The following is a 14,672-nucleotide window of genomic DNA, read 5'->3' on the forward strand; positions in this document are numbered from 1 at the left end:
GGTTGTGTGCAGCCTCACTGCTGAGTCCATGTCCTGCAGGGGGGGATGCACAGTGATCTCCCAGTGATCTCTCCAGTGGTCTATGCTCAAGCTTCCACATTTATTTGACAATAAAGATACAGCTTTGACAATAAAGTTGAGATTCTCCCATAATTTTGCAGAATTTTAAAATATTGTGCGCAGAACTTTTTATTTTTTCGCATAGAATGCCCTCAGGAATAACTCTTACAATGTGGGAACGCCAGGAAGGGCTCAGTGGCTGACACAGAACATGACTGTAGCTGACTGCCCACGCAAGAAATTGCATAGGGTTTTTGTGAACATTTGTCAAGGCCTAGGTTCCCTCTAAGCTGTGCGGCTGTGCCTACAGGCACTCAGGGCTGCGGCAGGGAGAGATGCCTCTCCCACAGTGCCCCTCCACAAGCCCTGACCCAGCCCAGCCTGGATAGTACTCGGTTTATTCTCTCCCCGCCGCACCTACTCGATCCTCTCAGCTAGCAGGCTGCCTGCCAGTGACGGGGGGGTGGGGCAGATGGAAAGGAGCCTTACAGCAGTGGCCAAGACTGCGGACGGACCTGCCACAGCCAGGGGAGAGGCGCCCCTTCCCCGGCCCCAGCCCAGGCCCAGAGATGCTGTGGGGAGAGAGAGAGCTGGGGGGAGTCCTCTCTCCCCACTGTATCTCCAGAGCCCCTCCTTCACCCCAACCCCTCATCCCCAGCCCCACTCCAGAGCCCACACCCCTAGCCAGGGCCCTCACTTCCCCCCACACCCAAACCCCCCTGGCCCAGCCCCTCATACGCGGCCCCACCCACAGCAAGAGCCCTCAGCCCCCACACCCTAACCCTCTGCCTCAGCCCTGAGCCACTCATCCCCGGCCCCACCCCCAAGCCTATACCCCCAGCCAGAGCCCTCAACCCAACCCTTTTCCCCAGCCCTGAGCCCTTCATCCCCAGCCCTGAGCCTGCACCCCCAGCTGGAGCTCGAACCCTCACCCTCTCCCACACTCCAACCCTCTGCCCCAGCCCCACCACATGAATTTTGTTACGTGCACCAATATGGTGGTTGTGTGTCACACATTACCTCCATATTGGTGTACATTGTGATGGGTTGGATCACAGAAACCCCCTTGGGGCTGCCAACTAGTGCCAAGACTACTTCTGCCCCTGCTTTCCTGCCCTGGCAGCTTGGGACTTCAGTGCCCTGCGTGGTTTGAGCCAGACCCACTAGCCTGCTGCAAACCCAGACTCAGGTCTGAACCACATCCCCCAACAGCTGTAGGGTTAATTGAAAGCAACTTAAGAAGCGTTCCTGTCTTTTAACACTCAGATGCCTAACTCCCAATGGGGTCCAAACCCCAAATAAATCCGTTTTACTCGTTATAAAGCTTATACAGGGTAAACTCATAAATTGTTCGCCCTCTATAAATAACACTGATAGAGAGATATGCACAGCTGTTTGCACACATACCCCTCCCCCCAGGTATTAATACATACTCTGGGTTAATTAATAAATGAAAAGTGATTTTATTAAATACAGAAAGTAGGATTTAAGTGGTTCCAAGTAATAGCAAACAGAACAAAGTGAATTACCAAGTAAAATAAAATAAAACCCGCAAGTCTATGCTTAATACAGTAAGAAAACTGAATACAGATAAAACCTCACCCTCAGAGGAGTTCCAGTAAGCTTCCTTTTACAGACTAGTCTCCTTCTAGTCTGGGTCCAGCAATCACTCACACCCCCTGTAGTACTGTCCTTTGTTCCAGTTTCTTTCAGGCACCCTTGGGGGTGGAGAGGCTCTCTCTTCAGCCAGCTGAAGACAAAATGGAGGGGTCTCCCAGGGGTTTAAATAGACTTTCTCTTGTGGGTGAATACCCCTCCCTCCCCCTGTGTAGAATTCCAGCTACAAGATGGAGTTTTGGAGTCACATGGGCAAGTCACATGTCCACGCATGACTCAGAACTTACAGGTAGCAGCCATGGTTTACATCAGGGATCTGAAATTCAAATTACCAGGAGGGCCGCATGAAGACTAATACATTGGCCCGAGGGCCGCATCACTGCCCCTGCCGCCCCGCCTCCACTCTCACTCCACCCCTTCCATGAGGCCCCGCCCCATCCCTTCCCCACCCCCATTCCAACCCCTCCCCCAAAGTCCCACCCCAACTCCGCACCCTCCCTGCTCCTATTCCAACCCCTTCCCAAAATCCCCACCACTCCCCGCTCCTTCCCCCTACCTCCTGGAAACTGCTAAGTGCTGCCAAACAGCTGTTTGGCAGCGGAAAGCGCCTGGAAGTAGGTAGATGAGCGGGGAAGAGGCACGCTGGGGGGGGGACAGTAGGAGAGGGGACCTTGGTGGCCACAGGAAATAACTGGGAGGGCACAGGGGAGCTTGGCGGGCCGCAGCAAATAGCTCTGTGGGCCGCATCATGTTTGAGACCCCTGGTTTACATGCTACCTTTAACGTCCTCATGTAGACTTCTTATGTGGATTGGAGGCTTCCAAGATCCATTATCCGTTAAGTGCTTCTTGATTGGGCACTTAATTTGCACATTCCTTTCTCAAAAAGCTGACCAAATGCTTTACTAAGGCTACTTAAAAATCAAGCAAGTACACAGCCAATATTCATAACTTTGAATACAAAAACGATACATACTTACAAATAGGATGAATAGATTCAGTAGATCATAACCTTTACAGAGACAGATTATACGGCACACATAGCATAAAACATATTCCGTTATGTCATATATACATTTATAAGCATATTTCCATAAAGCCTTATGGGGTGCACCGTCACACACATAACAAAATTCACTCTGCACATGCTTGGGAAAAAAATAGAGGGAACACTGGTCAAGTCTCTGACAGCAAACAGCTAACAGACTCGAGCATAAAACTCACATTCTCAGTTTATTTCTGTACATTGCCTGGCTATGGCTTAGTCGAGAATCCATCTGCTATGTTCTTATCTTAGCCCATGTTCCCCCCTTTGGGCATAAAGGGCCAATTCAAAGACAGTATACAAGTTGTGAGTGACTAAGTTGGTGCAGTTTACAAAATTCTCCCAGTCCTATGGCACATAAATTACACCAGCCTGGACCCTGTTAAACCTACTTACCACTGTGTAACTTACACATCACCTCTGAATTTAACCCAGTACGTTCATAGAGAACCACTACGTGCTTTATATTTTTTTCCCTACATAAATTAGTACCAAGCAGAGAGCAGTGGGTCTAATCAAGAATAATCCCCTTCTGCTGGCTTTTTCAGTATTGCCAAGTCCAAGTGTTCCAAAGGCACAAGTCATGCCATGCAAAATCAGGAGTTTGGCTTAAAAAATCATGAGATTTAAAAAAAACAAACACTGGGTTCTTTATATCTGCCTTCTGATTTGGGAGTCTTTGGGGGTTCACATTTTCAAACTTTTTTTTTTTTCCATTGAAATGAAAGCTCAGATTCTCAATTACGAGATTCCAGGAAGTCAGGCTTTAAGAAAAGACACCCAAAATCATGAGACTTAGTAATAATGCTCACTTCCAAGAGCAAATGCACAATTCACGCTTGATTTTCAAACTCACTACTTACATTGTTAGATACCTAAGACAGGTATTTGGGCGTCTAACTTTACGCACAAGTCTCAAGTCCAGAACCTTTGTGTTTTAGGCTCTGTCATCTTTGCTCTATTGATTTGACCTGGAATGTAGGTACTATTACCTGCTATATGTGTGCTCTAAACTAGAGTTCCTGAAAGCATTTTTCTTTGCTCATGTCTGTTTAGACACCTCTCATTATTTGATTTCCTGGATACTCCCTAACAGGAAATCTATTTAATCCCTTCAAGTATCCATGAAAGCTGTATCTTCCTTTCCTTTCTTGTTCTATTACTCTACACTGCTAAATAACACTCAAGAGGCACGTGACACTAATGAGGCACCCGGGCCAGAGATCAAACTACCTACAAGTTAAGTTACTTACCATGTTATCCAGGCTGCCCGCTGACACTCATCTTTTGTCATAAAACTGGCATGTACTTCCCTGACAATGGCATCATAATACACGAGCATGGGCACAAGTAGCTAAGCAATCGAGCACTAAATATGGATCAATGAGATGGAATCCCAAAACAAATCAAACCTGTCCATTCTAATTCAGCTTCTGCATCCAAGGTTCAGGAGCTCTACCATCACACTTTATAGCAGGGCTCAGCTTAACTAACCAACAATACAAAAACGTGGAGATCAACAGATGTGGAATTTGCTTTGTTCTATAATGCAACTGAATATTAGTGTTTCATTACAGGAAGCAGGAGGGGAAGAGTAAAAAAAAGTTACTATAGTAAAGTTATCACCCCTATGCCAGGCCCTGACAAAACTGGCTAAAAACTCATTAAGTGGGATGTGTCTGAATTTTTTCTGACTAGATTACAGGGGTGAGGGAGACTGTTCCATGACATTCCAAGCGCTTCTAGGCATAGAGAGCCATCTCTCTCACTTATCTTTCCAAAATATGCTTCATGAAGCACACTTCCGAAAGCATAAAGCACATTTTTAGAGACAAAACATACTCCTTGTTTATAATTCATCCTTCCCTGAGAATCTAATACATGTGTTCAAACTAAGTGTTCAACAGACCATTCCAAAGAATTCCATATAATCCTATATAAAGCAGCTTTATGTCATATAACCATAAGGAGAGAAAAGTTATACACTCTTTAGCAAGGGAACAACTACATCCTAAAACTTAAATCACAGAGTAGAAAAAGCAAGGAGTCATATAGCCTATCGATTCCAGAAAATTTCCATGTTCATCTTTTATGATGAGCAAAAAAGCAAAGTGAAACATTTAAATTAATTGTTGGCATTACTCCACTGAAGCCAAGAAAGTTACACCAGGGATGAATCCAGCTCAAATGCAATAGGAGGTGCCTGGATAGTGGATGTCAATATTAGCTGCATAGTTTGCTTTCTCCAGAGAAAAAAAGCAACACAATTATTATTCATAATGTTAGATTTATGTTTTGTAAGTCACTCTGATAAGACGGCATTGTAATGATCTCAGTTTAGCAAATGGAAGATTATCCCAAATGGTAACCATCATTCACTAATAACTGCATGCCGCTATAATTATAAGTCAGTATTACTCAGAAAGGCAAACAGGGAATGCTTTCCATACAGTAATTATAACATGTATTTTTATGCAGCTAACAGCTGACAAATACAAGGGTACATTATTTGTCAACGGCTTGTGAGTTTCATAACAGATTGTGTAATATAACTTAACAGAAAATTAGTGATCATATAAAATCTATAATCTTCTCCAGTCCTATTTCCAGCTTATTTGTTTATAATTCAGTAGACAAGGGAAAACGTGTGTTTAAATTTCAATACCTTACCTGTACTTTTAACACAAATAAGCTATGCAGCATACCATATTTCACATACATCAGGAAGCTGCAAGTCATAAAGACTCAATTTTTGTCCTCAAATGCTTCTCTGAGAACAGCAAACACATATAAGGGCAAAATTTAGCCAACTGTATTTAGCAGGATTTGTCTTACATCCCCCATTTAATTGCCATGATTTGCACAAAGAATATTTTACATGCAATATACTAATAGGTAATTTTAAGAAGTTGCAAAGTATTTTAATTTGCTCTAATTCTTTTATAAATTTACCATATACTTCTTACAGTTAAAATATCAACATCATAAATTAAGGATCCTTTTAACTTTCATTCTAAGTCCTTCATACAGCTAATTCTAGCTATATTTTACCGAAATCTATCTCAAAAACATTTACTATATACACTTCTGGGACCAAATCCTATTGCCCCTACTTAGTCATTACCTTGGGCAAATTTCCATTGACTTCTGTTTATAAACAGACCTGACCAGAGTCAAGTACCAAATTCAATGTTTGGCTTTTTGTCATTAAATTACAATAGTCTACTTAAGTGTTAAGTGATATACTTATTCCAAAATGCACATCTATGCATGGAGTTTCTGTGACTTTTACAGCTCTGACAAAAGTGTATTGACAGAAAATGCTGTTATTTTTGAGAATACCATATTGAATGTATTATAATACATTTTTGTTGGAAAAGGACTCTTATATTATACTTCGTTAAAATTGACATTTTGCTGTTTATATGTTACAGATGCAGATCGTTTTCAACTTTTGTTTACTTAGAAGATACCGAAGGGGTGAATTACCTTCTATTTACAGTACAGTTTATTTGTAACAAGATTATTAATTAGTTTAAACACAGAAAGTGTGACACTCAAAAAGTAGTATATTTTAACCTTTAAACTTTTTAATATTATATGTGATGGCAACCTATCTTTTCACAAGGAAAGGAAACTTAAATTGTCCTTCAATGCCACATCATTAATAAATTCTACAGGCTTTTTTGTGCAAAACTGAAGTTTAGAGTGATTGCACTTATCTTCTAGTGAATATACTGATACTGTCATGGTTTTGCATCCAGATTATGGGCACAGATTTAGTATATGTAACAGCATGCTCTCAAAGGAGACTGATCTCTCCAGTGTGCTGTTACAAATTCCATAACAGAGCACAAGTTTAAATTATCTTTTTCCCTGGATATCTGTAATCCAATAAAGAATTTGTTATGCTGAGGGAGAATATGTTTAGAACTGATGATTAAAATGCGAACTAACACATCTCAACTGGAAAACTGTTTAAGGAGTTATCTATTTTCAAATTCACGAACATTCCTGCCTGTAGATGGCCTGTTACCGTTGTGTATCTATTGGCTCCTATTTCCACTTTGTTGTTTGAAGAACTTCCCTCTTCCCACATACCTTCTGTCTCCAGGGGCAGATCACACAGTGACACTAAACCATGGTCATAAACAACGCTACTTCTTTCAGAGTAGCAGCCGTGTTAGTCTGTATTCGCAAAAAGAAAAGGAGTACTTGTGGGCACCTTAGAGACTAACAAATTTATTTAAGCATAAGCTTTCGTGAGCTACAGCTTACTTCATCGGATGCATTCTTCTGATATTCTTGTTTAAAAGGATTCCCTGTTGCTCAAGTGCTGTATCTTGGTAGTGCTGGGAAGATCAACTAAGCAAGTTAACTGCTGATTTGAGAAATCCTTCAGCTCCATGTCAGCTTATACAGCAGAAATGAAAATTTCAGTCTTGCTGATTTGCAGTATTTTTCACCACACAGTTATGATCTACAGAGACACACAAGTCCCCAGATTTAATGGCCTGATACCAAACCATTCTTTGCGGAGGGTCTTTGTCTCTGGAATTAATTTGCCTGGTACTCTGACAGAGTCGGAGTTTGCCGGCCCTTGTACTGATCTCAAAGGTCAATCTCTTTTCTCAGGCTTTTGCTTGGGCAGCAGAGGTGGGTAAATGGATTGAGAGACAAAGATAATTCTGGCTGAACAAAGTCACTTGCTGTATTCAGTTGTGTGATACTTTTTCTAATAATATACATTTTAGAAGTTAAAAGTAAGGTCCCAATACTGAAACCATTTACTCATACTGTAAACTTGACTCACGTGTGTTTGCAGAATTGGGCCCTAAATTTTTGAGCAAAAAAAACAATTAAACAGTTCACAAATGAACTGCCCCTCACTCACACACACACACTCTTCATATATTTACTTGTGTAAAATTAGGGGGTTAAATTTACACAAGTCCAGATTCCCCATCCCTTTCCTTACGGGTGCTGATGGAAGACAAAGTGAGCAGATTAATGAAATTTACATCTGATGAAAAATTTATGTGCACGAAGTTTTTGATTTATTCTGACTTCTAGGTGATTACTACCATAACCTGAAGAGCTTTTATGAAACTGGGATCCAGAGTGCAATCACTTCCAATTAAAAATTTAATTAACAGACAGCACTATTGAGAAGATAGTTTCAAACTGCAAGCTTCCCACAGACACAATCTCAAGCTTCCCATCCAACATATATTTGTTATTATTGGCTATATGTAAACTATATATTCAGTTACAACAGTCTGTTTTGGAAGCTGACTTTCTTCATTTATCTCCTGGCCAGGTAGTGGGTAGGATAACAGTGTGAAAAATCTCACCAATGTCCGAGCAATGACCTCAAATGAACCCACATGAGCAGATCCACTTCAAAAATGGTAAATGATTCAGCTTCCATGCCTTGGGCTACATTAACAGCATAAGCTACTCAAACAATACCAAACTGGGATGAATACATAGGGCACTTTTGGGCCAGTAGAACCCTGTGTCATATTAGGCTCTGAGATGTAACCACCAAAACCCAGCACCCTTGAGACTGATGACGGGCAGAGCAGATATTGTAAGAAACTGGGAGAAGATCACTGACAGGTTGCTTCTGTGTAAGACTCCACTGAGAACAGTGTATAAGGAAAGAGCACTTCATAGCCTGAATGACCCAGGCATGCTGCCAAGAAATATCTTCCTCTTGTGGTGGCAACAACAGGATACTTCCCTAACTAGCTCCTCTACTATTGCCCAGAGACATGCAGGTGGTAAGAAAGGAGTGGGTGAGGGAAGCAGAATGCTGCTACTAATAGAAGGAGCCATCCAACTTACCAACCCAGCCGACTGCTGAGGGATATGGGGGATGACGATAGGGATAGCATATCTCTTACCAGGGAGGCTGTCCAGCCAGCACTCTGCCCATGTCTAGACTAGGAAAATAGGTCATGCTCAAAAACACAATAGCTAACATGTTGTTAAACACTATCTACACTAGAGTTTAACACCTTTTAAAAAACATTATCTAACTGTGGTCTACCCTAAGCTTCTCAGTAAGGAAAACAGTTAGAGGGTAGAACGAATGTGATGAAGGCACAGGGAACCAGGAAACCTGAAATCTGTTCCCAACCATGGCACCGATTCTCTGTGGGACCTGAAGTTACGTAATTGCTCTGTGCCTCAGTTTCCCCATCTGTGAAATGGAGATAGTGCTGCTCTACCTCCTTACAGTGATTACAGATACTCAGATGGAAGGTGCTATAAAATGCAAGTTATATTAATTATTATTATTAAGCCAATGTGTAACAAATTTTTAAAAAATTCTAATGAATATGGATGGCATGAATTGCTCCTTACTTTAAACTCCAGACCACACAACCTTAGCCAAAACCTTAGTATATAAACGGAGTATTTGACAGGAGTGAGAGCTAAGCTGAGTCTGAAAGAGGATAAACTTAAAAGAGAATTATATTTTTCAAGCTCTCTCTCTCCTGGTAATGTTCCATTTTTAAAGGTGTCTGGCAGAAGAAATAAAGTTTCCAGGATTTTTTCCTTTACAAAGTGGGAGGGAGGGAGGCTGGAGGATGTTGCCTGGGTCGGTCTGTCTGTCTCTCGCTCTTTTTCTCCAACGTGCCCCCTGGATCCAGACATTTTGGAAAGAGTTTGTAGATAGCTGGAGACTCTGCTGGTGCAACGAGGAGGAGCCTTGGCTTCTTCACCCGAGTGACATTCCCTAAGCCGGACAGAGGGGCCAGACAGTACGTGCTGGCCACAGAGCGGAGGTTCTGTCTCCCCCCCCTGCACCCATCGCCTCCTGCTCCCAAACCCAGCCGCAGGGCACAGATTTCCAACCTCCCTTCTAATCACACACACACACCCAGCTCCTCCTGCAGGGAGTCAGAAGCTGGGGAGGAGGGAGGCTCCACACACACACAAAAACCTCTTCCAAGTTTAAAGCCGATTTTCCATTCCGGCTCAGATTGCCATGGCAGGATGACTATCAAAGAAAGGCGAGAAGAGGAGGAGGAGGAGGAGGCGGCGGCCGTGGGGGAACCGAGGAGAGGAGACGGGGCTGGTGCGGGGATGAGGATGGGGAGGGGGCAGGGAAAGGCCAGGCAGGCTGAGTCCGGCAGCGCTCCGCGGAGCCTCTCTGGATTACTAGGCTCTGATGGAGTGTCTCCCGGCTCCCAAACAAACTGCTGCTTCCACTCCCCGGGCCGAGCCCTGACACCAGCCCCTTCCCCCCAGCCTGCTCCAGAGGCGGCGTCAGCATTTCGCCGCCCCCACCCTCCTCCGCCTTCCCCCGGGCTGTAAAATTCCCACTTTCCACCCTGCAGACCCGTGTCCCCCCCCACCCCAAAAAAAAAAATCTTCCCCCAGCTCTGCGCTGCAACGTGGGGTAGCAGCGGCGCCGCCCCAGGAGCAGACAGATGGTCCCGGCTGTGTCTAGTTCCCCCGTTGCCCCCGGGGGCTGGGGGCGTTACACAAGCCCTATGATGGGGGGGTCAGAGGGATAAGGGGGGGCATAAATGCAAGGGGGGGTCAAGCCACGGGGGGGGGCACGAGGCCCAAGCTGGCTGGTCTCTCCTCACGGCACCGGCAAATGGGGGAAACTTTCTGCAAAGTGCTGCCGCTTCCCGTGCTCCGTGCAAGCCCCCGGCTCCGGGGCGCGCCCACCCACCCGGCCTCGGCCCTTCCCCGCCGAAGCGGGACGGGTGCGGGACGGGGCGGGGAGCCACAGACTAACTCCGGGGGCTGCGCTCGTCCTGCCCCAACTCCGGGCTGCTGCAGCCGCGGGCACTCGGCGTGAGCCCCGCCGGGGGGGCGCTGCCGCGCGGAGCGGCCGGGCCGGGGACGCCGCCTTACCTTCGCAGGGGCTGAAACGGGGGCGGGGTGAGCGGCCCGGGCGCGGCGAGCCCGTCGGCGGCAGGCAGTCCGGTGAGAGCCCGGCGGGCGGCGGGGGCTACCAGGAGAGCTCGGAGGGGGATTCCGCCATGTCAATGATGTCGGGACCACATGGGGACTTGCGACCAGCCCACACTACCATACAGTCTGGAGTAGCAGCTACTGTGGAAAAAATCCGCGGCGGGAGAGGCGAGGCGAGGCGGGCGGGGAACGGGGGGCGGGCGAAGGGAGGGACCCGCTGCGCCGGCCCGACGCGCTCGGCAGCCCGCTGGTCGCCGGGCAGCTGCCCCGCCTGGGGCCGTCTTCAGCGCCCAGCAAGTCCCCGCCTGGCCCCTTGCCCTCGCCCCCGCCTGGAGCCGCACGGGCCCGGCGCCCATGCACCACCCCCCCCCCCCCCAAGCAGAACCCAGCTGGGCGAGGAGGGTGTTTGCGGGGAGTGGGAGCCTGGAGCAGCCCCTGCCCCATTGTCCGTTCACACACACTTGTCTCCTTCTCCCCGCCCTGCTCCTCCACTCCCCTCTCACCCTGCCTGCCTCCCAGCCCCTGCCCCATCCCCTCCCTCCTGACCCCAGTCTCTACCCCACCCATCCCCTTCTGCCCCCCAGCCCCTCTCCCATTACCCCGTCTCTCCTCCCTCCTGACCCCAGTCTCTGCCCCCATCCCCTCCTGCCCGATCCCCTCCCTCCTGACCCCAGTCTCTACCCCACCATCCCCATTTCCTCCCTCCTGACCCCAGTCTCTACCCCACCCATCCCCTCCTGTCCCATCCCCTCCCTCCTGACCCGGAGTCTATACCCCATCCATCCCATTCTGCCCCAGTCCCTGCCCCATCACCCCTTTCCCTCCCTCCTGATCCCCAGTACCCTACTGGGGAATCCTGATTCCATCCGTCTTGTGTAGATTGTAAATTCTTTGGGACAGGGACAGTCTTTACTTTTGTGGATTGCAGAGCACACTGCCAGCACAGGAACCACTAAATACATGCATACAGTTCTGCTGCCAAGCACTCCCTCTTCCTGACCATGCAGAGGCCCCTGCAGTAATGAGAGGGAAGAAACACCTCTACAGATTCCCCCTTGCCAGGTCCTTGGTATGGGATTAGGGAGAAGAAACATCTTGGCATCCACCTTCCATAGTCCCTGGAGTGAGGAAGCCACCTCAGTGCAACCCACCAGGGACCTGCACCTCTGCCACAGAAAGGGCAAGAAGTAACCCGTCCCAGCACCTGTGCAGTGGGAAGAAAGCGATGTTTTCCTGGGTTGAGTTTAGAGGAGGTTGAGCCAAATTATAGAATCATAGAATCGTAGGACTTAAAGGGACCTTGAGAAGTCATCTAGTCCAGTCCCCTACACTCATGGCATCATACATTTGGGAGGGAATGCTGTGGTCTTGTGAGTTAATTCAGGGAAGCAGGAACAAGCGGTTCATTGTGGAAGGGACAAATCAGTGACCTAAATTAGGAAAAATGTAAAAAGATAAAATTGAAGAGTAATCACAGTCAAAGTTGTGTAAGAGAAGATAAAGATAGATGCAAAGAAGAGAAGAAGGTTACCAATTATCACTGAGATAAACCTGCCTGTATAGATTCCCAAACTCATTTGCAGTTTGTCTCTCAGATGGGCCTGAACCAAATTGCTGGATCCAAAACACACTCTAATTTTAGGGTATATGAAATCTAAATATGTATGCACTATGTCTCCAGCTACCCTGCCTCAGCCCTTTACACTGGCATAGGGCTGTATAAAGCTTTTTCAGTTCCCACTGGTTTCACTTTGATTTTTAGGTTTGAGCACAACTCCAAGAGAAATTCAGTTGCAATGACCATACTTTGCCAAGTTTGGGAACAAAATGTACATAGTCACTTTCATATGGTTTCCAGTCTCACCTGAAACCATAAAATTGTCCAGGTCCATATGAAACACATCAAGGCTGGTTTGAGTTTGGGATCTGAAACCATTATAAACATATTCCTGATATACTACCTTCTACTCAGTGATTCTGTACCAATAATATACAGCACAGAGTAACTCAAGGACCAAGCGTAGGCAGCCAGTAGTAAAATGGCTCAACAGAAATCATACATGCTATAACTTGGGGGCGGGAGGGGCTGTTAGGGATGAATGGGGGAAAGTGGGAAGGGAAAAGGGAGGGGACTGTTGTTGTTTTTAAAAGAACACACGGGGAGAGAAAATTATTTCCTCAGTGACTGAGCTTATAAAAAGATCATCAACTTTCCCTGGGCCAGTTGACCCAGGAGCAGCATTAACAGGTTCCAGAGGGAACCATATCTCAGCCTCCACAACTGAAAGGGATGAGAATTACCCAAATAACTACACATCAGGGCTGAGAAAACTAGTTTGGAGAAAATAAAAACTGACCTGAACCTCCATCCAAATAAACAGCAATTGAACCCTGAAGTGTGAAAAGGTACCTTTAACTTTTCCATGTTCATTAGTTTTCATTGTTGTGAGTCTCTCCATTGCCTGATTCAGACTCAAAGGGAAGCATTGGAAATCTCATGAGAAAGTCTGCTTTTGCTAAATTTCTAGCCTAATTTTGGAGACGCAATAAGTTAAGATAAACTTCCAAATCTGAGGGTGCTTTTCTAAGCCTCCCATCACTGCTACACATTCTACTGCCTTAGAGGCCAACCTTTTCCTTTTTAAAGACTTTGCCAGCTTCTGTCCTTCCACTTTACCCTATCATTAATATACACTATTTTCTTTGTCAAAAATAAGATTCTTCTGTTTATTCCCAGAAGGGGTAGAGCCTGAACAGCAACAGTGCAGGTCTCCCTCACATCACGCCTCCAAGGAGCAACAGTGCCTAAGCCCTGATGCAGAAGAAGAGTCAGAAAGGGGCATTCAGTTTCCAACATGCCCATACCTTCCTTGGATCTCACTGCTGAGCCTATGCACCAGTTATGGTTGTATGTGTGATGCAGATAGTTGTCCACAAGGAACTGGATTGAAAATATCGACTCCTCTCTAACAGGCACTGAACAGCCATCGACGGTAACAACTTGAAGTCACTATTGACTGGGGCTGGATTCAAACTGGTCAAAGGTTCTGTATTCCTTTTTCAGTCCCTTCAGCCATCTGTCCCACTAGCTGAGAAATTCCAGAGAAGCGGCTGTGGAAGGAGAAGAGCTCTCTTAGTACAATCATAACTCTATGTGACGTCTTAGGTAAGACATCATTTCAAAGGCAGCGTGGACGCTACAAGAGATTCTTTATTCTCCCAAGACATCCTCTCTCAGGTTTCTGGTGGGATTATGCTTTAACTTAGACTGCTTTAATAAACTGTACATACTGTATTTGGGAAGGCAAGTAGGCTGGGATCTTGGCATCAGTTCTGTTTAACACTGTACAGAGAAAGCTTTGATTAGTTTGTTTGCTAAATATTGTTGTTTTACCTGAGGCATGCTGCCTTCAGTCATTTTTTCAAATACCACATAACACTGGTGTGTACAGATGATGTCTCTACCCAAACACTGGATAGACTGTACCACAGGACCTTTTTCTCTACACATTATTATGCCTTTGGAGTAGCTGTTGGGTGGTCTGACTGAGTATTCCAGTGGCTAATGCTCTTCACTTACATTGTAAGAGACCCGAGTTCGGACTGAGACCTGAGTTCAGACCTCAGAGCCAGGAGAGGCTGAGAGTGGGGAAGAGAACACATTTGGCTTCACCTGACTCTGTAGCAAACCCACTGACTAGCCTAGGGCACTGAGGAATTCCAAAGCAGTCCCCAATCAGGTCTTCCTCTGCCAGAAAGGTTTTTGTGTCCTGTGACCTTGGAGTGGGCAACGTACACAAATGAAAGAACTGAATGATTCTCTTCAAAGAAACTCCAGATCAAAATTACCCAGGAGGCATTTTTCCTGCTTTAAGACCATGTACAGTAACTTACTTTTAATGTTGTATATAGAAGTGGCTGCAAAGGGTACAGTAACCTGCTTTACTTGTTAATAAATCCTTTTCAGACCACTATGCTAGATCTTTTGATGCACTGTAAATAATAAAAGG

General features: G+C 45.9%; 1 protein-coding gene across 1 annotated transcript in view; it reads right to left on the minus strand.

The window, feature by feature from the left end:
* Positions 1 to 10,838, minus strand: part of FNDC3B (fibronectin type III domain containing 3B) — a 357,908-nt gene extending 347,070 nt beyond the window's left edge. The window contains exon 1 of the mRNA XM_073359375.2: positions 10,603 to 10,838. The gene's annotated coding sequence lies outside the window, so the exon portion shown is untranslated. The remainder of the gene's footprint in view (positions 1 to 10,602) is intronic.
* Between the last annotated feature and the right edge of the window lie 3,834 nt (positions 10,839 to 14,672).

This window comes from Lepidochelys kempii, chromosome 9, assembly GCF_965140285.1.
Source record: "Lepidochelys kempii isolate rLepKem1 chromosome 9, rLepKem1.hap1, whole genome shotgun sequence".
Taxonomy (NCBI): Eukaryota; Metazoa; Chordata; order Testudines; family Cheloniidae; genus Lepidochelys; species Lepidochelys kempii.